General features: G+C 38.1%; 1 protein-coding gene across 8 annotated transcripts in view; it reads left to right on the plus strand.

Moving 5' to 3' along the window:
* ATRNL1 (attractin like 1) overlaps positions 1–25,689 on the plus strand; it is an 853,639-nt gene that overhangs the window by 752,614 nt on the left and 75,336 nt on the right. The window lies entirely within an intron of this gene.

Below are 25,689 nucleotides of genomic sequence, written 5' to 3' on the forward strand. Positions count from 1 at the left end.
AGCCAGCTTCCTTTCTTCCAGTATGTGTGGCATGTTGGAAACCAAATTATAAATATGATTAGAAATTTGCTTTGTGAATGTGGAACCAAACTAGGGAACGTGTATGTTTGGAACGTTGAGTGGCATCAGAGGATGATAGCTTCATGCAACCATCTCAGTAGGTTTAAGATACGCCATTGCTTTCAGCACCAGCTGGAGTTCATGGACCAGGGAAACCCTCTGTCTTAGGTGGGCACAGCCAGCCTTTGTTCTGATTCTCCTTTTCCTGTAGGAAAAGCATGTTTTTGATTTCAGGATAATTATACCTGTCCTCTTAGAGCTCTGCTCATTGCGATGGTGTTGTCCACATTCTAAGCATGCTCAATGTTGAATATAAATCATACTTAAATTACAGACCACACTTTTTTCTCTCTTTTTGCATATACTATTCCATCTTTATAATTTTGAATTTTTCTGTCTCCTGATTATTTTATCTATCCAACCACTACTGGAATGAATGCTTTTTGAGGGCAAGGGTGATTTCAAATCTGTTTTTCTCTTCAATTCCCCTTAAGCATAAAATAAAATGCCAGCAAGCTGGCAAGTTCTCAATAACAGTAATTGATGATGAACCGGCCTCCTTGCTTATTTTATCTTTTCTTACTTCCCTACTTGGCTTTGAATTTGCTCCTCACTTTCTTGACTTGTGTCCAACCAGACACAAAAAATGGAAAATGTACTACTTTATGCCTTGTAAACGTTAGGTATTCATGTAACAGAATTTTTCCCATATATGGGAGCAGAGAGTTTCCATCACCTTCAGATTCATCATTCATGGTACCTGATGATATCTTATTGCAGAAATTTCTATCCAAAGTTCATTTATGGATGTTTATTCAAAGAAATAAACATTTTCTGCACCTTTTCATACATTGAGTGAATGTCTTGTTCTTTTCCTTTCAGCACCTCCAAGGTAAATGGGATGCAATAAGTAAAATAGTTTGGCACTGGTCAGATAAGATGGATAATTATAGGTACTTGCACAGCTAATGGAAGTATTGTTTTAAAACTGGGATGATTTCCAAAACAAACACTTCACTAATGAAAACAAGTCTGTGTGATATACACCAAGGTTTTTCTCGATTCTTCACGAGATGGGCAGACTGAAGGCAACTGCCAATTCTCTGTCCCTTTAACCTTTGAAGTCCTTTTTGACTGATACGAAAGAGACAAGTAGCAGTGTGAACCATTACCTCAGCTGTGTTTTCTAACAACTGCATTATGATTACTAATGTTAATGTTATCTTAGATATGCATAGTACTTTACTCTTTCTAAAATGTTTTTTCTGTTTTTCACATGTGATCCTCATGACAGGGTTGTGAGATAGGTATTATAAAACTAACATCATAAATGAGGGGAGTGAGACGTAGAAAGCACTGTATATCTACACTCAAGGAATAATTGGGGAGAGGGGATACTAGAGTATAGAGCAAAAGAATAAAAAATACTTACTGCTAGCATTCCAGGTAATTGTTCCTGATGATTTGTAGCAGAGAGCCTCTCTAAAATCAACAGCCCATGTCTTTACAAAAGCAAGCATTTGGATGAATACTGAAAATGTCTACAGGGTTGATAGAGCTAGACAAAAGATTGAAATAGCTTACCATACTTTTTACAGAGCCTGAGGATTAAACTATGATGAGTATCTGCGTACATAATTCAGAATGAGCTTGTTCTTTGTTTTCTAAAAACAATCTAGTAGATTTTTCAAGCTCTTAGAGGAGTAAGACAGTGGTTCTACTCTTTAAATTGCAGCATTATCTGTTATCTGCATCAATTTGGAAGATGGGTAAGAGGGGTAGATGGACTGATATGTCATAAAGCAAGTAAAGTAAAATGTTAATGGTAGGATCTAGGTGCTAGGAATACTGATATTCATTATAAAATTCTTTTAACTTTGATATATGTTTAAATATTTAATAATGAAATGTTGGGAAACAATAAAACAAAATGTCTTGATTTCACTGCAAGAAAAAAGGCAGTATCTGTAGAGAAAAATTTTTCCAATATGATTGATCATCTAGGTTTTCCCAGAACAAGGCAAATACTGACACCAATATATGAACTAAGTGACTATTTTTTTCAGTGCTCGTCCAAATATTTAGTGTATGCACAGCCAATTAAAACTTCACATATTTGAGAGGAAATATATTCCAATGATTATTTGGGAACCATATTGGCTCTTGGGAACCAAATGCTGACACTGGTTATCTCATTGCTGAAGTTTGGTTTATTCTGTGTCTTCACAGAAAGTCCTTATATATGCCTGTGCTTATCCCAGTGCCCTACACATAGAAATCAGTTAATAAATTATTTTGATAATGATGATGACAATGATAGGAGACTTGGGAAATGTGACCTTTAGCAACCACTTGAATCTGTTAGCTTCAGCTAATTTCAGTAAAATGAGCAACAGAGTTCAAATTCATTTACCCTCTCCCAGATTCCTCTCCTAGAAGCCCTCTATGTTCTCTAGAGCCTCCTCCACTATTTGTGCAGGGTGACAGGTTGGGGGAGTTGAGGAGGAGGTAGAGGTGGAGCTTTGTTGGCAGACTCCTGACCCCACCCCCACTGTGTGAAGGACAGGGTGCCAGGGGTCTTCTCTTGGCTATTGGGCTATTTATTTCTCCAAATGTTAGTGTATCTGTTCAGTTATTAAATTAGCTTTCATTATTTAGAGTCTTCTTATAGATTAAAAGTCTTATAGTACTTTGCATAATCTCAAATTTTTTTGTCAGGCTCCTTGTTTGAAATGTAGCTTACTAAATTTTTTTTTTATCAGGCTCCTTGTTTGAAATGTAACTTACTAAATGTCAGTGTCATGTGTACTCTCCGTTGGCATGAATAAGAGCATTTAAGAAGGATGAGCTTGAGGATCTGCAAAGGCAGAAGCATCCTATGAGCATGGTGGATTTCTCTCACACAGTGAATTTCAACCCTGAAAATGAGTGACAGAAATGCACAGGAGCTAGTTTGGCCATCTCTTTTCAGGAACAGCTAGTGATTTTTTTTTTTAATTTAAAAAATAGCATTATCTTTGGACTTGATTTTCTTTCCACCAGCAACTGCTTCAGCAATATGTGGCAAGTAATGCTTAGACATGGCCATTTTAGTTTCTTTATGAAATGTGTGAACTCCCTTCCTTATGGATCTTGTCTTAACCAGAGGTCAAAAGAAAAACTGTGCCGACTCATCCCTTAGATTACCCATGCACTAATCTCTTTTTAATACAATAAATTTAGGTGCTTGGGAGAAATTCTCCCTTTAGGGGGCTTAGAATAGTAAGGCAAAAGACATTAAGTAGGCTTTTTGGCATTCCTAGAGCTGGGCTAATTAGGTTTCCTGCTCCCCCGCCCAGTAAACCTGCTGCTTCATTTCTGTATTTTCTGTGAGCAGCCACTGCAATCCGTGCCAGACTCTTCGGTTAAGGTGGGATTTATGCTGTTGTTTATGCATATGTTCACTGTGCAGCCACTTTGTCTTCTGACCTCAAAGTGGTTGAAAGATTGACATCTCCATGAAAACAGGACACATTAAGTAACTCTCCTACATGACACTAAACAACCAAGCATGTCTCCAGTCACCCCGGACAGCATGGTCCCCAAGCGTTTTAGAGGCACATTAAGATGAAATGTGGACAGAGTAAATAGAGCTCTTCAGATGCATAAATTGAAAATGATAATGATTGCTGTCACTTTGTGATGGAAGATTATGGATTTCATAATTTGTGGATTCTTCCTAATGAGAAGCAGATTAACTTTTCTCACTGAATCAAAAATCCCAATGGCCCAAATATCCACTGCTGAAAAGAAGCTATGTGCTACAACTGGAAGTAGAATTTTGCCATGATCCTGCCTCATATAGGATTGGCTATACCATTACCAAAAGAATACTACTAGAAAGTCTAAGGTTTTGAAATTCTGAAGTTTTCTACGTTAGCCTTAGAAGTTTGGGCAGAATGATTAGATTATTTTGAATAATCTAGGAATATTACATAATGTTTAAAATGATAGTTTACCCACGGTGTCATGGATATCTTTCTTGTTTATAATGAAAACAATAAGATAACTTTGGTTTAATTTAATGAAAAGAGGAAAGGGAAAGAGGACCAGGCATTATATTAAGCGCTTTATGTATTCATTGGTGTAACCCTCTTAATGATTCTGTGGAGATGATTATCCCACTTTTACTATTTAGAAAACCAAAACTCTAGAGAGATTAAATGACTTTCCCAGGGTAAATGCAGCTAGTGAGTGAGTGAGCCAGAATTCAAACCCAGGGCCACTGGCTCCTCAGCCAGTGTGACTCTCCCTCATCACTGTGCCCCTGTGGATAAAGATACTGGGGCATAGCCCTTATTCCTAAAAAAGCTTTAAATCCAGAATCAAGGAGGAAGGACCTAGAGGGTCTCTGCTAAGCAGTGGGCTTATTGTAGTAAGGACAATTTTATCTTTGCCGGTGACTTCAGAAATTTGGTAAAATGCCAATCTGTGCGTGCCATGGCGCATCTGCTCATGAAACTATGACTCTGCGTATGTAATAGGAAGAAGCCCGTGAACTCATAGGAGAAGAAATTAAACTTGTATGTCTGAGCTCTGGACTTGGAATCACAAGCCCTAAGATCTAGACCTAGCTCTGCCACTGACTAGCAATGTGACCATGGGCAAGTCTTTCAGTCTCTGGGTCTTCTATTTTCCCATGTGAAAAATGATGGGGTCGGGTTAGATTCCTAGGATGCATTTCACTCTAACCCCACTGCACAGTTTAATACTACAAATTATGCTAAGTCATGACAGTTTGGGGTGAGGAGAGCAAATAACTTGCTTCTGAGTGGTACCTTGATTTATCTTTTCAGTTGCTCAGAGCCATTGGGAAACTTAATTTTCATATGTATTATTAGTGACTAAAAATAATTAGCATTGCTCCTTACATTTAAAAAAATCTTAAAACTGTGTTAATGAAATCTTCCTAGCATGTTTGAAAGATGTAGATGGTTTATAGTGCCCCTATTTTAGAATTGAGTAAAAGGAATCTAATACTACCAGTGAGAGGTACATTTCCCATAATCTCAGAGATGGATTGGAAATGGACTCCGGGTCTGCGGGCTCACAGTGTAGTACTTTCTCCTCTGAACACAGTTTTTTAAAGCAAATTTCCAGTTTCTAGCAGCCTCTGAAATTTCTATTCCTTCACACTTTGTTTTTCTTTTATAATTCTGCCACCATATCTTCACACTTGTAGAAACACATCTGTTGATATAATCTTAGCACTTTCTTTGGTAGAGGTGGCTAGAATAAGAAATAGAACTACTGAATTATATCAAAACTTCATTATAAAATCTGGCATGTTAGTTACCCTTTAACCTCAAATACAAATATTGTTTATAGGCAGCGTATGTGTCTTCACAAAGAAGAAAGAAAAAGTGGCATTCATGGTAAAATAAACTAGAAAATTAGGCAGAGAGCCCAGGAAACAACAGAGATAAGAACAAATATCTGAGATTCTTGTTAATAAATATGACTCCGTGCCAAAAAATATCTGATATTAAAAGACTTTAAAATCAACAGAAGAAACTATTTTACCTTGTATCCAAAATACGGTTATTGTGAATCCCCACTTTCTACCCTTACTCATTCAAGAAATGTGTAAAAGTGTCTATTATATGACAGCACTGGATATACTATAGTGAACCAAACAGAGTTCCTGCCCTCATAGAGGTTACAGCCTAGGCAGAGATAAACATTCAACAAATAATCATGCAAATAAACTCATACTTACAAGTTGTGTTAAAGTGCTATGAACAAAGAATAGAGAGATGAAATAAAACAGATGGACAATTGCTAAGTTTAGTATTTGTCTACAGCAGTAATCGAGTGATAAACATAGTCATTAAAATGCCCTTTCCTCAATTCTCGCATCTCTGTAGTGTTTGACTGTCGATTATTACCCCACTTCACCTCCCCACGTTCTGGAAACTTTCCCCTCCTCTGTTGTTTCGTGCCTTGACCCATCACAGGTACCCACTTAGAATTCACTTAGTGGCGATGGCTATAGAGCATCTCCTTTCTGTGCATCCTCAGCTTCGTCTGCCCCTTGCCTACAGGCATTCCCCCAGGTCTGATCCTTAGCCAGCTTCTTTTACCTCTCCACTCACTTAGGGAAAACTTCTCTGCAGCTAACTGCCGATCCTGTGGGTCTCCAGCCAACACCTCTCACCTGCTGAGCAGCAGCATCTCAACCTGGATTTCCTCCCTTTCAGATGTAAAGTGAGCCTTCCTTCCCCCTTTCCTCTGTCACTTCCCACCATTCCCCAGACCAGCTCTTCTCTCCTGACTTGTCTGTTTTTGTAAAGTCTGTTTCAGAATGGCTCAAGTTTGAAACCTTCAAATTAGCCTGTCTTCTCTCTCTTTGTGCCCTTTTACATCTCAGTATTCGTGAAGTTCTATAGATTTTATCCCTGGAGCGGACAGAGAAGACATCTTATTTTTTCCATTCTTATTCCCTCCATGCTTTGTTCTGGGAGTGGTTGCTTCTCACCTGGGTTGCTCCCAAAGGAAGGCACAGCTCTAATCATATCACTTCCTCATACCTTTGCAGACTTTTCATTGCCTGTTGAAATAGGTCCAGACGTTTACTCTGGAATGAAAGGTCCTCTCTGACTTCTCCTCAACTTCTCTTCCAGGTTTAGCACCCTCAGAGTCCTAAGCCTACCTGCACAGCACCACTGGCTACATGGGGGTCCTTGGACAATTATTTTAAACTCTCAGACCTTTAGTTTCTTCATGTATAACATGAGAAAAATGACTAGATAAAATATCTTTGTGATTGCTGCTAGGCCTATCATTCCATACGTATTTTTCTTACGATTCTCTGAGTGTAAGTGTGGTCTGTCATACTGCTGTTTCTTGTACCTGAAATCCCCTGTGTTAGGCTGCTTATTTTCAAAGCCTGGTTCAAATGCTATTTCCTCTTCCTTGAGACCTTTTCAGTCCCCTCCATACAAATGTGACCTCACTGTCTTGAAATCCCACGCCTTCTAACATATATCCATGCCTTCTAACATATATCAGAGTTGCTATGTTCTTTTCTTTTTTCCCCAGTAGTAAGCTCTCTGAAGGCAGTGGCAATATCTTATTCTATCTTTGAATCCCTAGCTGCTAACAAGTTTCTGGTACTTAATAGTTGCTTGATAAATATTTAATTGATGAATAAAATTATCTTTAAATTTTGGAGACTCTTCACCAAAAAAGATGTACAAAAGATGTATACTCCACAAATGTATACTTTACGATGTAAAGTTTCACTTCAAGCCCATAACCTCGATAGACTGGATTTTGTGTTTTTATAATTCATGTAGGATGGATCAAGCTACGTATCTCAGGGACTGAAATCAAGCCCAAAACTGTACTTTCAATGGGTTACATCTATGAAGACTAACTTGTTTAGCTTTAAGGTTCAATGAACATGAGAATATTAGTGAAAGATGACACAAAACAGTAAAGCAATTTATATTTCCAATGTAGCATGTCTGAAACCTATCATAGAGATCTTCTGTTTTCATGATTTGAACACTGATTTATTCCTTGGATAGTAATTTTTTTAACTATTTTATTTAAGTTTGAAAGAGCCCAACTCAATTCTACCCTTTATGACCAGAAAAATAAATTACTTTGAATCTTATGGAAATGTCCACATATTAGTTATACTCAGGACAGATAACCTCACAAAAGATAACTGGCAAATAAAAAGCATCAATTGTTGGTGTAGTCATTAAAACATACTGTTTGGAAGACCGGGCACGGTAGCTCACGCCTGTAATCCCAGCACTTTGGGAGGCCGAGGCAGGTGGATCACCTGAGGTCAGAATTCAGGACTAGCCTGGCCAACATAGTGAAATCCCGTCTCTACTAAAAATACAAAAATTAGCCAGGCTTGGTGGCAGATGCCCGTAATCCCAGCTACTGGGGAGGCTGAGGCAGGAGAAACGCTTGAACCCAGGAGGCAGAGGTTGCAGTGAGCCGAGATCGTGCCATTGCACTCCAGCCTGGGCAACAAAAGCGAAGCTCCATCTCAAAAAAAAAAAAAAAAAAAAAGCCATACATACTGTTTGTTGTGAATCTATTCTTTGCACCATGCTGTCCTTTGAGTTACTGTAACCCTACAGGGCAGCAGTCCCCAACTTTTTGGCACCAGGGACGGGTTTCGTGGAAGACAATTTTCCACAGACCTGGGGCTCAGTGGCAGGGGTGATGGTTTTGGGATTAAACTGTTCCACTACAGGTCATCAGGCGTTAGTTACATTCTCACAAAGAGTTTGCAGCCTAGATCCCTCACATGCACAGTTCACAATAGGGTTCGTGCTCCTGTGAGAATCTAATGCCTCCGCTGATCCGACAGGAGGCGGAGCTCAGGCTGTGATGTTCGCTCACACCCACCCATTGCACACCTTCTGCTGTGAGTGCTGTGAGGCCCGGTTCTCAGTAGGCTACAGGCTGGTACATGTATGCAGCCTGGGGTTGGGGGCCCTTGCTGTGAGGTATGTGCAGTTGACCCTTGAACAACATGGGTTTGAACTGTGTGGGCTCGTTTATATGCAGATTTTCTTCTGTCTCTGCCACCCTGAGACACCAAGACCAGCCTCTCCTTTTCCTTCTCCTCCTCCTTCTCTGCTTACTCAAAAATGAAGACAATTAGGATAGAAATCTTTATAATGATCTATTTCCACTTAATGAATAGTAAATATATTTTCTCTTCTTTATGATTTTCTTAATAACATTTTCCTTTTTCTAGCTTACTTTATTGTAATAATACAATATATAACATATACAGCATACAAAATATGTGTTAATCAACTGTTTATATTATTGGTAAGGCTTCTGATAAAAAATAGGCTATTATAGTTAAGTTCTGGAGGAGTGAAAAGTTATACAGGGACTTTAAACTGCACAGGGGGTTGGCACTCCAACCCCCATCTTATTCAAAGGTCAACTGTGTTATCACTTTTCTTTTATATATGAGAAAAATGAACCATGGATATTAAGTAACTTGCCTACAGTCACATAGTAAATAATTATGGAGTCAGAATTTAAAACCAGGAAACTTTTACATCAAAGTGCTCTTTATAAATGTTTTTGTTTTTGTTTTGTTTTTTCATTTCTTAGCTATGAGTAAAGACCATTAGCTGTTTGTGTTTTGAGGACAGCACAAGCTTTCTCTTTTACTGACCAGTGTCACTGTAAAATGACATGGTGATGGTCCTTCCATTTCAGACTTTTAAATATATCTTTCTGTCACTTTTAATTGTGAGAAATTGATTAATATGTAAAGGAAACAAAAGAAAATAAGGATGAGAAGCTTAAAGAATAGTGAAAATGGCTAATTAAACCTGCTGCAGAAAAGAGTCAACTTTAAAAGTTAATTCAAATACTTTAAAGACTGACCAATTAGAAACAAACTCACATGACAAATCAGGATTCATGGAAATGAAAAATGAGACCACTAGCACTGAAACGTGACCAACACATTTTTCTTTTCTTTTTTCTTCTTTCCCACCTGCCACCTCTTTCTGGTATTTCTGGAATTGACTGTTAATAATTACTGTGCTCAGAGAGAAAAACAGGAAAAAATTAAAACTCAACAAGACAACTTACAAAGCCAAAGAGGAAAATCAAAATGTGTTGCAATAACCAAGCTGCCTTTGAAGCAACAAAACAACAAAGCAAGAATGTTGTGGGTGTGAATACAATGTTATGGGTCAACTGTTGTGAAAGACAGTATGGTAATTCCTCAAAGATTTAGAACTGGAAATACCATTTAACCCAGCAATCCCATTGCTGAGTGTTTATGCAAAGGAATATAAATAATTCTATTATAAAGATACATGCACGCATATGTTCATTGCAGCACTGTTCACAATAGCAAAGACCAAAATGCCCATCAATGATAGCCTGGATAAAGAAAATGTGGTGGTATATATACACCATGGAGTACTATACAGCCATAAAAAGGAATGAGATCATGTCCTTTGCAGGGACATGGATGAAGCTGAAAGCCATTATCCTGAGCAAACTAACACAGGAAGAGAAAGCCAAATACTGCATGTTCTTATTTCTAACTGGGAGCTGAACATTGAGAACACATGGAAATAGTGAGGGGAACAACATACACTGGAGCCTGTCGGGGGAGAGAGCGGTTGTGGAGAGAGCATTAGGAAAAATAGCTAATGCATGCTGGGCTTAAAACCTAGGTGATGGGTTGATAGGTTCAGCAAACCACCATGGCACACGTTTACCTATGTAACAAACCTGCACGTCTGCACATGGACCTCAGAACTTAAAATAAAATAAATGTTAAGGGTAAGTTTGTGAGATCCTCCATTTTTTTTTATGATAGCTGACACCATGGTTTATATAAAACTGCCAATTGGTAAAAAAAAAATACTTTTAATTGGTTATGAATTAAATAGTCCTACTTTACATAGGTTTGGGAGAATTTAACAGAAGTTTGCTGCCTTCATTACCTCGGGCTGCTATAATAAAATATTAGAGACTTGGTGACTTAAACAACAAACGTTTGTTTCTCACAGTTCTGGAGGCTGGGAAGTCCAAGATCAAGATGCCTGGCCAATTTGGTGTCTGGTAAGGGCCCTTTTCCTGGTTTGCAGATGATCACCTATAGCTGTATCCTCACATGGCAGAGAAAAAGGGCTCTGATTTCTTCTTATAAGGGCACTAATATCATTCCAAAGCTCCACTCTCTTGCCCTTATCTAAACCGAATTAGTCCTCCCCAAAAACCCCCCACCTCCAAATACCATTATATTAGGGATTAGTGCTTCAATGTATGAATTTGGTAGAAGGTGGGGCACAAACATTCAGGCCATAGCAGTCTTCTTCTGTAGTTAAAAAGAATGGATGGGTTCCGAGTCTCAGAATGACTAGAACCAAGGTGTCTGGGTCTCTCAAGCAGGGAGCGAGAGATCCAGAGACCTTGGTTCTAGTCCGTGCTCATATTACCCCTCCCTCATATTTATTGTAACGCGTTGCAAAACCTAACCAGAAAAAGAAAATAATATAATTCACCTCTTACCAGCAGGCAGTACTGCACAATTCTGCCACACAGAGCCCAGAAAAGGCAGGCAGAAGGGAACTCCCTAGATCCAGAAAGGAAAATTAAGTGACTTGAGAAAATATGTAAAGGCTAAGACTGGGTAAGTGGCCCTGCAAATTCCTTCTAGTCACAGAAACATTTTTCTGGGGGTCACCTCATAGGGCCAGTGGTCCGTCAGCAAATCCAGAAGTATGTTCAAGTTTTGATCAAAACTCCATGTTATACTGATAGCTGGTTTAATCTCGGGTCCTCCCACAGACTGTTTAATGGTGCCATAGTATCTACCAAAGGCATTTTTGAGTATGGATGTCCCCTTACTCTTAATGGAAGTCCTGGTGGAGGAGCAAGTGCCAGCAGTAAAAATGTAATTCTATAAAAGGTAAATGTTGATTACAATTACATTAACTCCTTAAGACCACAGAGATCTTTCTCTAAGAGCTTGTAGGGAAAAAGTTAATGGCCCTCTGAAAAGAGAGTAATTCATTTCCTTTTATCCGCTTTATAATTTGCAAATTTGCAAATGAGCATAGCCCATGCAAGTTGAGCAGGCTTCTCTCACTGATGGGTAGCATATCCAAAGCTTTCATGCAGGTAAAAGCACTGGAAAAAATATGAGAGAGTTCATCTTCTTCCTTAGGAGCTGGGACTGAAACTGGTCCACAGGACTTCAGGGAGGTGGTTTGAGGAATCCTACATGGTCCCTGGGATCATCATTTAGAAGCTTTGAGGGAATAAAGATTCTTGTTCTCTGAACCTGCTGTCTGATATAATTTGAATTGAACCTTGAAGCCCCTAAAAATCTGGATGCAGTGACCATACATTCAGTTCCATTTATTCAACAAGCCAGGCAAGGATCATCAAATCAATAACATGACTGTGCCATCTGCCTTCCCTTTGCTCACCATCACAATGAAAAATGACTCCTTAAGTGTTCTGCAAGGCAATTAACTCTGAAGGCAGAGCTGTAATGGAGAGAGGCTGAGTTACATTTGTATTCAAAACTTTACTGGTAAAATGGAAAGGAAGCTGTTGTCCATATTAATAGATACATAAAATGTATAAATGGGATAATTTGGTATTACTCTATTTATGCATAATATTATACAACTGCAGAAACACAGAGCTAGGAAGGGCACTGAAATGACATATGGCTCCTCCAACTGCATGCAGCCACAGCTGGTGACCCTGTCCAGAATCATCTTGGACAGACAGACTGTTTCTAAAGACATTCCCAAAAGTCATGCTGATAACTTCCGGGACTAATTCATTCTGTTATTTAACAGTCTTCACTGCAATTTGATTCCATTTTCTTTTGTTCTCTTTCTTCTTGTTCTCATCTCTCTAGAAATAGAGAACAGCTAATTATGCTCCCTATAATAATCCATCATGTGGTAGAAGGCAGTTTTGAAATCACCACCCAGCCTTCAGTTCAGGTTCAATACTGCACTCCCAGTCCTTCCATCTGGGCCTTTGAAGAGCCTGGCTCCTAGCCTGAGTCATCTGGTGACTCTCAGAATGCTCTTCAACCTTCCCAAATATTATTGATTCAAGAGACATGAAATACAAAGGGACTCTGTCCGTTTGTTCGGCAGATGAGGAAACTGAGGCTTATCAGAAAAGATATCCAAAGATATCCTCAGAGTCCATCATTTACTGTATGGCAGAGCCAATCCAAGAGCCCTCTCGGGCTTTCCTCTCCTTGTTTGTTTCTCGGTACCTCCCCTCTCTTTTCAACCAGCTGTCCTGCCCTGCTAGGCAGTGCTTCCCCACTTGCAGTTTGGTAGGACTCCTTTGTCCCTGCCTGACCTTTTCTGCCATTCTGCATTTTGTATCTATGCCCACGGTTTTTCTTGCACAGAAAAGGGAGCAGTTAGTTAGTTTCACTTATGTTTCAAGGTCATATTTGAAGCTTAATCCTATCCTTTTAAATGCCTTTCTAGTGCCCTGTGACCCATTTGATGTTTTCTGAAAATATGATAATTTTAGGGAGATGTTAGATGCCTCACAGTGCTGGATTCCAAAGGGACTTTTAAAATACCATTTGTTATGAATGCACCATACCTCCGTCCCTCTGCAGGTACCATTGCCTCTGCCTAGATTGTCCTACCCATCAGCCCCTCTCCAATATACACACCTCCCCTTTTGCACCAAGAGAATTTTGAATTCAAAGATCACCTCTTCCATGAAACTCGTCCCCATGTCTACCCATCCTCAGTCCTCTGCTTTGCTTTTTCATTTACTATTATAAAATTTTTCTTACGCTGTCTCCGTCCCACCCAGGCGAGCTAAGGGCAGGGATGTTTCCCTTATTATTTCTGTAGGGGCTAAATTGTGCCTACAACATAGTAAAAGACAATTTGCTTAATTATTTCCCCCACTTTTCTTACCTGTGCATGTTGGTGCTAATGTCCCAGAGTCCAACTCTTAAGCTAGCTGTAAATTCACACTTTCTACTGCCCTTTGTCATGTACCTTGCTATAAATTAATTATAGATGCTTCTCAGGTTTTAAAAATGATAAACCACCCTAATCTCTGGCCTGAAATTTGGCTTATGAAAACTTTATTGAGGTTAAATCAGTTCCTTACTACTAACTAGGCCTGTTGTCTCAGCCCCATCCTTGTGACCTATTTGTCTCAAGTCTTAGTAGTCATTTTGCAATACATGATTTTTTCTATGTTTAACAAATTTCTTTCGGTCTTTTGTTATTTTTTTCCAGATATAAAAATATCACTTTGATACTCTGGTCATTCATAAGATCATTGTTTGATCATTTGTAACACCATTCTTTTTCCTTTTCTCAAAAATGAGGCCAGGAGCAGTAGCTCACACCTGTAATCCCAGTGCTTTGAGAGGCCAAGGTATGAGGATCGCTTGAGGCCAGGAGTTTGAGACAAACCCAGGCAACATAGTGAGACTCCCATCTCTACAAAAATTAGAAAAGAAAAAAAAATAATGTTTCATAGATTCTTTATTCTCAGTGCTTTAAGCAGGATCAGAGCCCTTACCACTTTTCTTGATGACCTAGGTATGACTCACCAGACTCTGCTTCTGCTCCTTGGACCATCCATTTGTAGTTTCTGCTGACTCTTACTAGGCTACCTGGCTCCTATATCCTTTGTTGTGGATTTTTAGATCACAGTTGTTCTTTAAGACTGAAATTTTTCAAGCACTTTGAAAGTCTCTTTTTAAAGCATTATTTGTTATTAGTATTTTCTGTTACATATAAAAACAAGCCAAATTTTTAAACCTATTGCCTACTGCATTACAGGTTATATTCTGTTTCCCTTTATGTTTCCAGTGGATCACTTTAGTCCTCGCTTTATTGCTTTTCACCTTCCCTGATGCTTCAGAATCATCGTGTTTTGTCAGCTTCTTAGGTGACTTATAGTGTTGTTACAGCACTCCTAAGTTCCATTTTAGCTCTTTGTGCAGCTCTTGCCTGTCCACTTGAACTTCCCCTCAGCCAACTTTTTTTCATATGCATTAAAAGTATTTCTCAGAAATGCAAATTAAAACACTATTGAAATACTATTTCTTACCTCTTATGTTGGTGAAATTTAAAAAGTGTGGCAACCTAGTGCTGGGAAGAATGCAAGCTGGTACAACAACCCTGTTGGAGGGGAATTTGACAAGACCTAACACAGCTACACTTGTACTCTTTTGACCCAGCAGTCCCACTTCTAGGAATTTACCCTAAAATACACCTCCAGCAATATGAAACTACATATGCATGAGTTATTTATTTTAGTACTTTTTTGTAATCACAAAATGTTGGAAATAACCTGAATGACCATACATAGGGAAGCAGTACAATGAATTTGGTACATGCATAAATGGAATACCCTGTACCTGTAAGAAAGAACAAGGAAGACCTTGAGAAACTCATATGAAATTATTTCCAAAATATATTAAGTGAGAAAAGTAAAGTGCATACAGATATCTAGAGTGTCTGTCCCTAAAGTTAGAAATAGGGACTATAAGGAAATCTACAAACATCTACTCATTTTTGCAAAAGATGTAAAGAAAGATAAGTCAGAAACCAACAAGACTGTTTACCTACAGGAAATAAAGCGAAATGGGGTATAAAAATGGAGCAATGAGAGGGGGAGTTGGAGGGACGCTTCTCTGAGTACATTTTTGTATATAACTCTGACCCTTAGAAAAAACCTGGCCTTTCACCTACCCAATCAGTTAGGATGTGGGAGAACCCAAAATGAAATATGAACTGTAAGAAATGAACCTAAATGTATTCAAATGAATAAATAACTATGCTGGGGGTATAGGGAAGAAAAGAGCAACCTAAGTACCTTTAGAAAATGATTATTTTGACTATATACTATAATGCTAAAGGCAACCAAAAATATATATATGAATGTACTATAGTTGTATATTTGTTTCTTCTACAAACAGGAGCATGGACCAGCAATTCTGACACTATTTAATGTCCATGCTAGGATTGAACAAAGTAAATATTTTCTGGGTAATGAGAGCTAGTTTCCTCACTGTCAGAGAAAAATGATACATACGAGGAAAGTGAGAAGACTAGAATGAACCCTTTGGCATTGGGTTGGAATTAGAGGGATCAGTATGAGTTTATTCACTGTAGGTGGATGCACATAGAAATATAGATGTATGCATGTGTGTTGGTATACAATTGTATGTTTCCTAATGCTGCCTGCCGAGAGGTCCTAGAAGCAATGATATCTCAGTAGCAATAAATGTACTTAGCACTCATCTCTTGGTTTTTTAACACCATTCTCCAATAAAATGAACAAGGACTTTTGGGTATATGGTTGATTCCAGGGCTAAGAAGGGCCAACCACAAGATAAGCTTGGAATATCTAATGGTTCCAGAAAATAAGTACTCAAAAAATTATGAAGACATGTTAAAAGGACTTAGGAGCCAACCTGAAGGAGCAGCTAATGGCCAAAGTTGGAACAACTCGAACAAAGTAAATAAGTATAGTATTGGATTATTACTCAATAAATGTATGATCCATGAGTCCACACTGAAAGATTGAATAGATAAAGAATAGATAGTTCGAGACCAGCCCGGCCAATATGATAAAAACCTGTCTCCACAAAAAATACAAAACTTAGCCAGCCATGGTGGCATGTGCCTATAGTTCCAGCTATTCAAGAGGCTGAGGTGGGAGGATCGCTTGATCCCATGAGATTGAGGCTGCAGTAAGCTGAGATTGCACCACTGCACTCCAGCCTCGGAGCCTGGGTAACAGAGTGAGACCCAGTATCACAAGAAAAAAAAAAAAAAAAAGAAGTGGGAGAGAAGAGAGCAGTACTTTCTTATAGTAGAATTCTAATTAATGGATGTAGAAATAAGGGAAATAGAAAAATCACCATTAGACAAATACCACAGTAGTAATTGTTAAAGGTAAGAACCATTGATGAACTCTAAAGTTAATAGGACAAAATACATTGTAAAACAACACATTTGTATAGTCAGAGTATCTTCCCACAAGACATTTGTTGATTACAAAGGGGAAAGCAGTAAATTTGTAATAAAGAACCCTAGCAGACATGACTTATCCAAATGATCAAGGTCAATATAGCTAGTAATTAAACATATAGAAATCATATGCCCGCTGACATGTTGCATGGAGAAGAGCAAAATATCACTTCTGTGGTATTCTTCTTAAATGTGTAACACCAATGTAATCATAAGAAAATAGGCCGGGCGCGGTGGCTCACGCCTGTAATCCCAGCACTTTGGGAGGCCGAGGTGGTCGGATCACAAGGTCGGGAGATCGAGACCATCCCGGCTAACACGATGAAACCCCGTCTCTATGAAAAATACAAAAAATTAGCCAGGCGTGGTGGCGGGCACCTGTAGTCCCAGCTACTTGGGAGGCTGAGGCAGGAGAATGGCGTGAACCCAGGAGGCAGAGCTTGCAGTGAGCCGAGATGGTGCCATTGCACTCCAGCCTGGGCGACAGAGCGAGACTCCGTCTAAAAAAAAAAAAAAAGAAAAGACCAGACAAATCCAAATTGAGGGACAGTTTACAAAACAAAACCACCAAAACTCTTCAAAAGTGCCAAGGTCATAAAAGACAAAGAAAGACTGAGGAAATAATACATTAGAGTCTAATAACATATACATGCAATAAAATCCTGCATTAAATCCTGGACCAAAAATAATACATAACTGAGAAAACTGGTAAAATTCAAATAGGGTTTGTTGATTACTCAATAATAGTATATCAATGTTGATTTTCCGGTGTTAATCATTGTACTCTGGTTATGTAAAATGTTTTCATTTGGGGAAGCTGAATGAAGAGCAAATGAGATCTCTGTACTGATTTGCAGTGTTCCTGCATGTCTAAATTTATCTCAAAGTAAAAAGTTAATAGAAGTATTTTGTCAGGACTCTTTTATAAGTTGGTCATATTCCAAAGTTCAATCTATAGTTTACAGGCTCTATTTTGTCATAGAAATCGTATTTATTTCATTATATGGTTCCTGGGCCAGCCTCAAAAGCTTACTTAACCTACAATTTTTATATATGTATGTGTATCTCTATTTATTAAGTAGTCTCACTGTATTCTTGAACATAACATAGTATAGCCATGTTCCCATTATAGAAAAATACCCCTATCTTACAGGTAAAGAAATGAGGTTACAGAAAGGTTTCTTTACTTGCCCCACATTTTTTATTTTAAGATTTTAGAGCAAGCAAGTTGCAGACCTGATTTTAGAGCCAGGTCTGTGTAACGCCGTATACTGAGTTTCCTTACCGAGGTATCTGAGGCTTCGTCTGCTAGGCCACTCACTCACATATTAGCCGCTGAAAAGGGGCAAATCTTATGGACGCTTCTGTGCTGTCCTCTGGAATCTTTCCTTTGATTCTTTTTCTTTTCCTGGATTGTTGAACAAAATGTTCATGTTTATTTTGTTCATGAGAATTGCCTTATTTTTACAAATAGTGACTTTTAAATAGTTTGTGGATTTTTTTTTCTCTAATTCTGCCTATCATTTTAAAACCATGTTTTATAGATAAATCAAAAAGTGTAGAACTCCTAATGCAGCATTTGGAGCACAGTTAATAAAATTTTAAAACAAGAGGATATATATTTACTAAATTACACTGTGCTTATAATGTGCTGCCATATTTTTGTTAAAATTTTTTAATGCTTTAGATAATTAAGCATCTCAAGACTATAATATTAGGCTAAGAAGCTCTTTCCCATTAAAATATTCATAAATTATGTTGACACGAACATGGTGTTCTGAACAATTACAAGGAGTGGGGCTCCTAATGCAAATGTCACTCCTATTATGACTTTTTCTGAACTTAGAAAATACATTCAAGTAGTCTATGAAACTGTCCAAAAGATACACAGAAACCAAAACCAAAACAAACAAAAACCACCATTTATCAGGTACTTACTGTGATTCAGTCACTATCATAAAAGTATTTTCTTATGTTTTCTCATTTAATCTTGCATTAACTCTGTAAGGTAGATACTACTGTGTCTATTTGACAAGTTAGCAAAATCAAAGTTCAAAAACCTACCAGTAGTTAGAGAGTTCATAACTGACAGGACCAAGATATGAACCTAGTTTTTGTGTCTACTCTACAGTTTATGCCTTTAATCCTTGTACAGTACTCTAGTGTTTCCTGACAGGAAAGCATTAAATACAGCATAGAAAACTAAGAAGAAAAATGGCACCAACATGAAATATGTTAAGCTTACATTTAATCTGCTGTTTTATGGGAGTTTTTTTTAAAGGAGCGAAAAGAAAAGCTACCAGGGATTTTAAAGAGTAATTCAAAGATCAAACATGATTTTATCTTTTGTCCCAGAGCACTTCAGATTCAAACCCAAGGCTTCACCGCTGCTGACGCACATCCGCCTCTGAGTCTCGTAATTGGTAAATTTACATCATGTGTGTCACCAGCAGCTTAAGAAGGGAACAGATGTCAGTTTTAGGAAATCCTGGGAATTTCAGGCTTGCTCAGACTAATTGGTCCAATTGATAAAATGCTAATGAGAAAGTAAATTCAAACCTTTACCATAATAAGTCTGAATTCTGACCAGTAAAGATGAATGTAACTGCCTTTCTGAAATTCCTGTTTTTCACAGAGTAAAAAACATATTTTTTTCTTTAAAAAAATAAAACCATATTTGTCCTTTAAGAAAGTGTTAATGTTGAACTGGTAATGTAAGAATAACCTAGAAATTTTAATTGAAAATATTAACTGTTTTATACAATTAAATTCAATTTTTGGATTTCTTTTTTTAGAGCAATAGAATTCCATGCTGTCACTTGTTAGATTTAATGTCATCTTGATAACACATCTAGGAATACCAAGCAACTAACTGCTTAAGCATTAACGTTTTTTCCATGTCATATAATAAGAGGAAGTTTCCATTTACTTATACCATCTTTAGTAGAAAAGAATGGTACAAGTCAAGGTCAAAGTCTCCTTACTGGAAGCAGCAGCCTGGCAGGCTGCTTAGGGATCCTCATATGCTTTTTCCTCTCACTGAAGTGGTCCTCTTTCCTCTCTTCCAATTTCAGTGTCATTAGCATAACAGGATCAGACAACTAGAGTTCATCTTGTTCAGCCCTCTGTCTTGTGCCGCTTCCATCTTATATTTTTTAACATAGCCACAGATTGGGAACACACAGTTTCTCACAGTAATAATTCCACATCTTATTTCCTTTTAGTGTTTAGAATGTGGCCACCCTGTGAAAAATTTTTTTTTTTAATTTTTTGAGACAAAGTCTCACTCTGTCGCCCAAGCTGGAGGGCAGTGGCACGATCTTGGCTCACTGCAACCTCCACCTCCCGGTTCAAGTGATTCTCCTGCCTCAGCCTTTCAAATAGCTGGGATCACAGGCATGTGCCACCACTCCCAGCTATTTATTTTTTAATTTAATTTAATTTAAATTTTTTGTATTTTAGTAGTGATGGGGTTTTGCCATGTTGGTGAGGCTGGTCTCGAACTCCTGGCCTCAAGCTCTCCATCTGCCTCAGCCTCCCAAAGTGCTGGGATTACAGGCTTAAGCCATCATGCCCAGCCCATGATGTGACTTTTATACAAACATAGAGCTTATACATTGAATTGGTTGCTGCCTTTTTCAAGACTGTTACCTTGGAAGGTTAAATGTATATATTCGAGTGATATGCATCTTAGTATTTTAGGTACAGACAAGACTCTGGGAGTTACAACTTATTCTAGCTCCTTTGCTTTCTCTTTCATCTTCTTCCAAAATTTCTTACATTACCATCTATTATTGCCATCTTCATTTATTCCCTAGCCCATTGTAATCTGACTTCAGTACTCACTTCTGTATTAAAACTCTCACCAATGAGGTTACCCGTGACCGCCAAGTCTCTTAATAGGGACAATTGGGTGCACTCTCATTTTCTCCAACCCACTCATTACCCTAAGAGTTATCATCTGCCTCCTTAACTAAACTAAGAGCAGCATGGAGGCGAGGGCTATCTTTCTTTATCACAGTATCCTCTATGTCCAGCACACACCTGATATCACAGACCATCAATGCTTCACTGAATGAATGAATGAATGCATACTCTCTGCCTCTCATTTTACACACACAGACACAGAAGCCCTAAAGAAGGCATGCAGTTCGCCCAAGGTCATACAGCTGATTATTAGGAGAACCAGCATGTGACCTCAGGTCTCCTAACTCCCAGGCCAATGCCAATGGGTTTCATATAATACTGATGTGGCTCAAAAGAGGGTTCGGCTCCTTTTAAATTGTTTTCAAAGCCCACAATATATTCTTTTGAATATATCTGGTGGCAAGTCTTTATTCTTTTTTTTTTTTTTTTTTTTTTTTTTGAGACAGAGTCTCGCTCTGTCGCCCAGGCTGGAGTGCAGTGGCGCGATCTCGGCTCACTGCAAGCTCCGCCTCCCAGGTTCACGCCATTCTCCTGCCTCAGCCGCCCGAGTAGCTGGGAGTACAGGCGCCCGCCACCACGCCTGGCTAATTTTTTGTATTTTCGGTAGAGACGGGGTTTCACCATGTTGGCCAGGATTGTCTTGATCTCCTGACCTCGTGATCCGCCTGCCTCGGCCTCCCAAAGTGCTGGGATTACAGGCGTGAGCCACCGCAGCCGGCCAAGTCTTTATGTTTTAATTGGTGGCTTTTATTTTTGGAATTATCCTAAAGCTACCAGGACACACAACGCGTTTCACAACCTATAAGGCATTACAAAATCTGCAAAGGGGTATTAAAAGAGCTGTCCAGTCTACTTTTAGCCTAAAGAATTTAAGGCCTCATAGTGGGAGCATGATTAGCCAGAGCAATTTGCATAAAAATATACAATGGGAGGCTTTGACTCTGTTCTCATCTGTAGTAGCCAGGAATCCCCAACATTAGTGGGAAAGAGCTAGGCTCCTTGGGCAGTCAGATATTTGTCTACATGTGTGTGCCTGTGAGTGCATGCCCGCATGCGCAGGTGCTGTGGACAAGGGAGGTGGAAGAGGGGCCAGGGGTGTTGGGATATTCCTTCTGGGAAAGGAGGACTCATTTCTCTTCTACTGTTCACTTCCACTCATCTCCCACCACCACACACAAACATCTGCTAGTCTCCCCCGTAGCTCATGGCTATTTATGTTTTATAGGTTGATTTTCTGATTATAAAATTAATGTTTTCATTGTTTAAAATTTAGAAAGCAGAAACAAAAATCTTACAACCCCGAGATAACCAATAAAACACATATTTTATTCAGGACTTTAGACATATTTGGATTTCTTTTTACATAAGTGGCATCATTTTTTAATGAAGTTCTGTATTCTGCATTTTTGCTGAATGTTATAAAATGAGTATTTCTCCATGTCATTAAAAATTCTTCAGAAATATAATTTTAATGACTGCATATTGCATCTTATGGATGTATCATAAACTTCCTAATTATTCTCCTCTTCTTGGCTATTTATGTTGTTCCCAGACCTTTTTTTTTTTTTTTTTTTTTTTTGGTGTTATAAATAACTCCATGAAAAAGATTTCTGGGTAAAACTTTTGTCCACATCTCTGATTATTTCCTTGGGATACATTACTTGTTCTGAAGCTAGTATGTATGAACCATACTTAGGTTTATCAATACATATTGCTAAATTGTTTTTCAGGAAAATTTTACCAACTTTTTTCAGCCAACTGAGGTATTTTGAATATCACAAAAAAGTAAATTATGATAAATGGCCATACTCTCTCCCTAAGGAAAATGGCAGTGGGACATAGAAAGGCAGTCAGATTTTCCAAATCAAGGGGTTGATCACAATTGACTAGCTATTGGCTCCTGCCTTTGGCAAACCAGAAGCCTGGCAGAGGCCTAATAGAGGAAGAGTCTAGCAGAAATCATCTGAAATTAAGATAAGGCCATCCTTTTGCATATGAAGGGCCAGGTAGCAAAGTATACCAATATGTAGCTAGTGCTTTTGGAATATGCAGTTTATTATTTGACACATACCTGCATCCTAAAAGCATTTGAGGTAAGCACTGGTTATCTGGGACCCAACTGCTCCTGAAGGACTAACCCCTGAACTCCCCAGCCTGCATAACTAAATAACCAGATTTCAAAGCAGAGATTATTATCCTCATATTCAGTGTGACCTAACCAATCCATCTTGACATTATTTCTGATAATATCGTGCATATCTTTATATATCAATCAAGCTTTTATGAAACGCAGTAAAACATTAAAATGGCTAAGAACATAGACTCTGGAGCCAGACTGTCTGAGATTTAATTCCTAGCTCTACAATTTAGTAGCTGTGTGATCTTAGGCAAGTTACTTAATCTGTCTGTGCCTTAGTTTTCTTTATAGTTGTCATGAAGTGTAAGTGAGTTAAAACATATAAATTTCTAGGAACAATATCAGGCCCATAGTAAATGCTATATACAAATTTCCTACTATTATTATTTCAAGTTGCTAAGAATTAACTTTAGCAGAGGAAGTAACATTAGATAATACAAATATTTTAAAGCAATTGCTTGAGTTTTGGGAATAAAAGGAATGCTGTTTTTCAACTAGGATCCCAATAATATTTCGGTTCTGTCCTTGAAAAGTTTTTCTTTTTTTTATCATGATTGTACTTAGTAAACTTTTGGATCTCTCAGACATATTTGAAAGCAGTGTCTTATACTGGGGACAAGGACCATTAGCATTACCACCCATCTGATACTTTCCCCTTTACACTAAGGCATTATTCCCATAATCTTACAAATTTCCCATAATCTTACAACCCAGATATAATAATGACAATGACAACAAAAGGCATATTTCCTTTTAGGACTTTTTTTTTTTTTTGCCATAGCCTTTCTCTTAGATTCATCTGGATAAATCTCACTGATAGGTTGAGGTTATCAGAGTGTGTCTAGAATTTGACAGTACCGGTCCTAGAAAGGCCTGGTCAGATTCTTTATATATATATATATATGACTTTTGACAATGAACCATTTGAAATCTAATTCCACTGCATGATCCAGATGAATAAATAAGCTAAATGAAAAGCATCCAAGGAAAGGAACTACTCAAAGAAGCAGGAACTGCTTGAGCAGCAGAAATTGACATGACCATGGACATGATGGTCTATAAACTCTGGGCTATCATGGATAATTGAAAGTCATAATTTTCCAAAGGGCTTAATTGAATATTTGAAAATTTGTATGAAAATAAACTGAGTCAACTAAATAATAATAAACACAGCTAAACTAAACAATATAAATCTTCAAAAGAAGAACCCTAATTAAAAAGATAGATTGCACTTCCTGGACTTTGCCATTCTGGTTGTTTTCAATATTATGCCACTGGGAAAATACAACTGTTTCTAATCAAATAATTTAAACTCCCATGCTGGGGCTTAAGTGTGTGTTCTCCCATTTTTCTCTTGCTACTTGTTTTGGGGATAAAGCAGCTCAAATTATTCAGACACCAATCAGATTTATCATCCTGTGCCTTTTGATGACATCCATCTGTTTATCTAAGAAGCCATTAAAGACTTATTGAGTTACAGTGCTATGGAGAAAATTGGGTTATCATCTATGGTTAAATCCAATTCTTGCATCTGCCATCTTTTCAGCTTATGTGGTATATTCTGAAATTACCGGGACTTGCAGACCTGCACTACAAGAATACATTTGCTTCCTAGCCTTTCTATGTCATTTCTAGAGAATTTCTAATGTATGCACAATTTGTGGTTCAGGAATATGTTGACAGAAAGATGTCAGTGCTTTCTGTTGTTAAAAGTTCAAAAGCCTAATAGAGACTATGCCAGCTTAAAAGTCTTATTCAGAAGTGGGTACTGTCCAATTCCAACGTTTGTGTTTAGACTAGCCTATTCAAAGGAAAATTTGACTCTAGGTCACAAAGGTAGAATTGTGTTAATCAGAAGATAAAGATAAATTAATATCAAGTCAAAATTCAAACGGACAAAAAAAGTGAGAGCTCATCACAAAAGGTGTTAAATAAATACCAGCAAGTAAACTGATAAGACACAAAGGATCCAATCTTGCTAGGGAATGACTAGGTAGAAGTCCAGTGCTTATCTCACAAGTCAAGCAGCTTAAGCAAGGCTAAAAGTCATGTTTTCTGAGCTGGTGAAGAAGCAGTGGACTGTGTGGAGAAAACTAATTGAAATAAAGTGAATATTTGCAGTTTCCGGGAGATACTGTTATATCCTGACTGCAGGAGCCCCAGAGAAAGAGCAACTGTAAATCAGGCAGATGCTTCAGTTTGCCAATTTTTCTAGCATTTGTCAGAGAAATAATGAGGAACCCATCAGGAAAACATTTCCTTGATTTGTTTATGTAAATCAGGCCAGAATTCTGGGAAACCCAGGTTTTCTGGGAATCTTCAAGAATTACAGCATAGCTGCTCCTCCTGAAATTCTAGCTGAACACACTATTTATTGAGCATTTAAGAAGATCTTTCCGATCATATTTCAGTTTCCTTTCTTTGTTTTCCTCATAGTAAGGTAAGTACCCTGAAATGGGAGACGATAGCCATGCGATAGCTGAGCATAATCAGTTGAGATCTACATGCCAGATATGGCTGGTTTCAGAAAGATATTCATTTGTCTGTCTACCTGTTTGCTTCCTGTGACCTTCATATAACTTCTACCTGTACTGTCAGCAGAGATGCTGTTTTTGTGTCACTGGGTGATGCCACAGTGAAAGAAAAATATTGCCAAGGCAAGGATGACAAGGAACCAGGACCTAGACCCTAAAGTAGCAAATATTGTGGGGAAGAGTCTCCTGGGAGTACTCTTTCACAACCTACTAAATTCATCCAAAAGTAAATTTTAGTAGGATTGAAAAATACTCAGCCTCTTGTTCAGAGTGAGAAGCTATATACTGTATGATTTTAAGAGTTATGCCTTTTTGTCTTTACCACCCTAGTCAACGCACAAAATACTTGCTCTAACTTGCTGAAATTCTATGATTAACAATTCATTTATTTGTCTTAAGCTTTGTTAACCTTTTAACATATAGGTATATATAGCTTATCTGACCCTTTCTTTAAGGTAGTTTCTGGCTGCAGAAA

This window comes from Pan troglodytes, chromosome 8 (assembly GCF_028858775.2).
Source record: "Pan troglodytes isolate AG18354 chromosome 8, NHGRI_mPanTro3-v2.0_pri, whole genome shotgun sequence".
NCBI classification, from domain to species: domain Eukaryota; kingdom Metazoa; phylum Chordata; class Mammalia; order Primates; family Hominidae; genus Pan; species Pan troglodytes.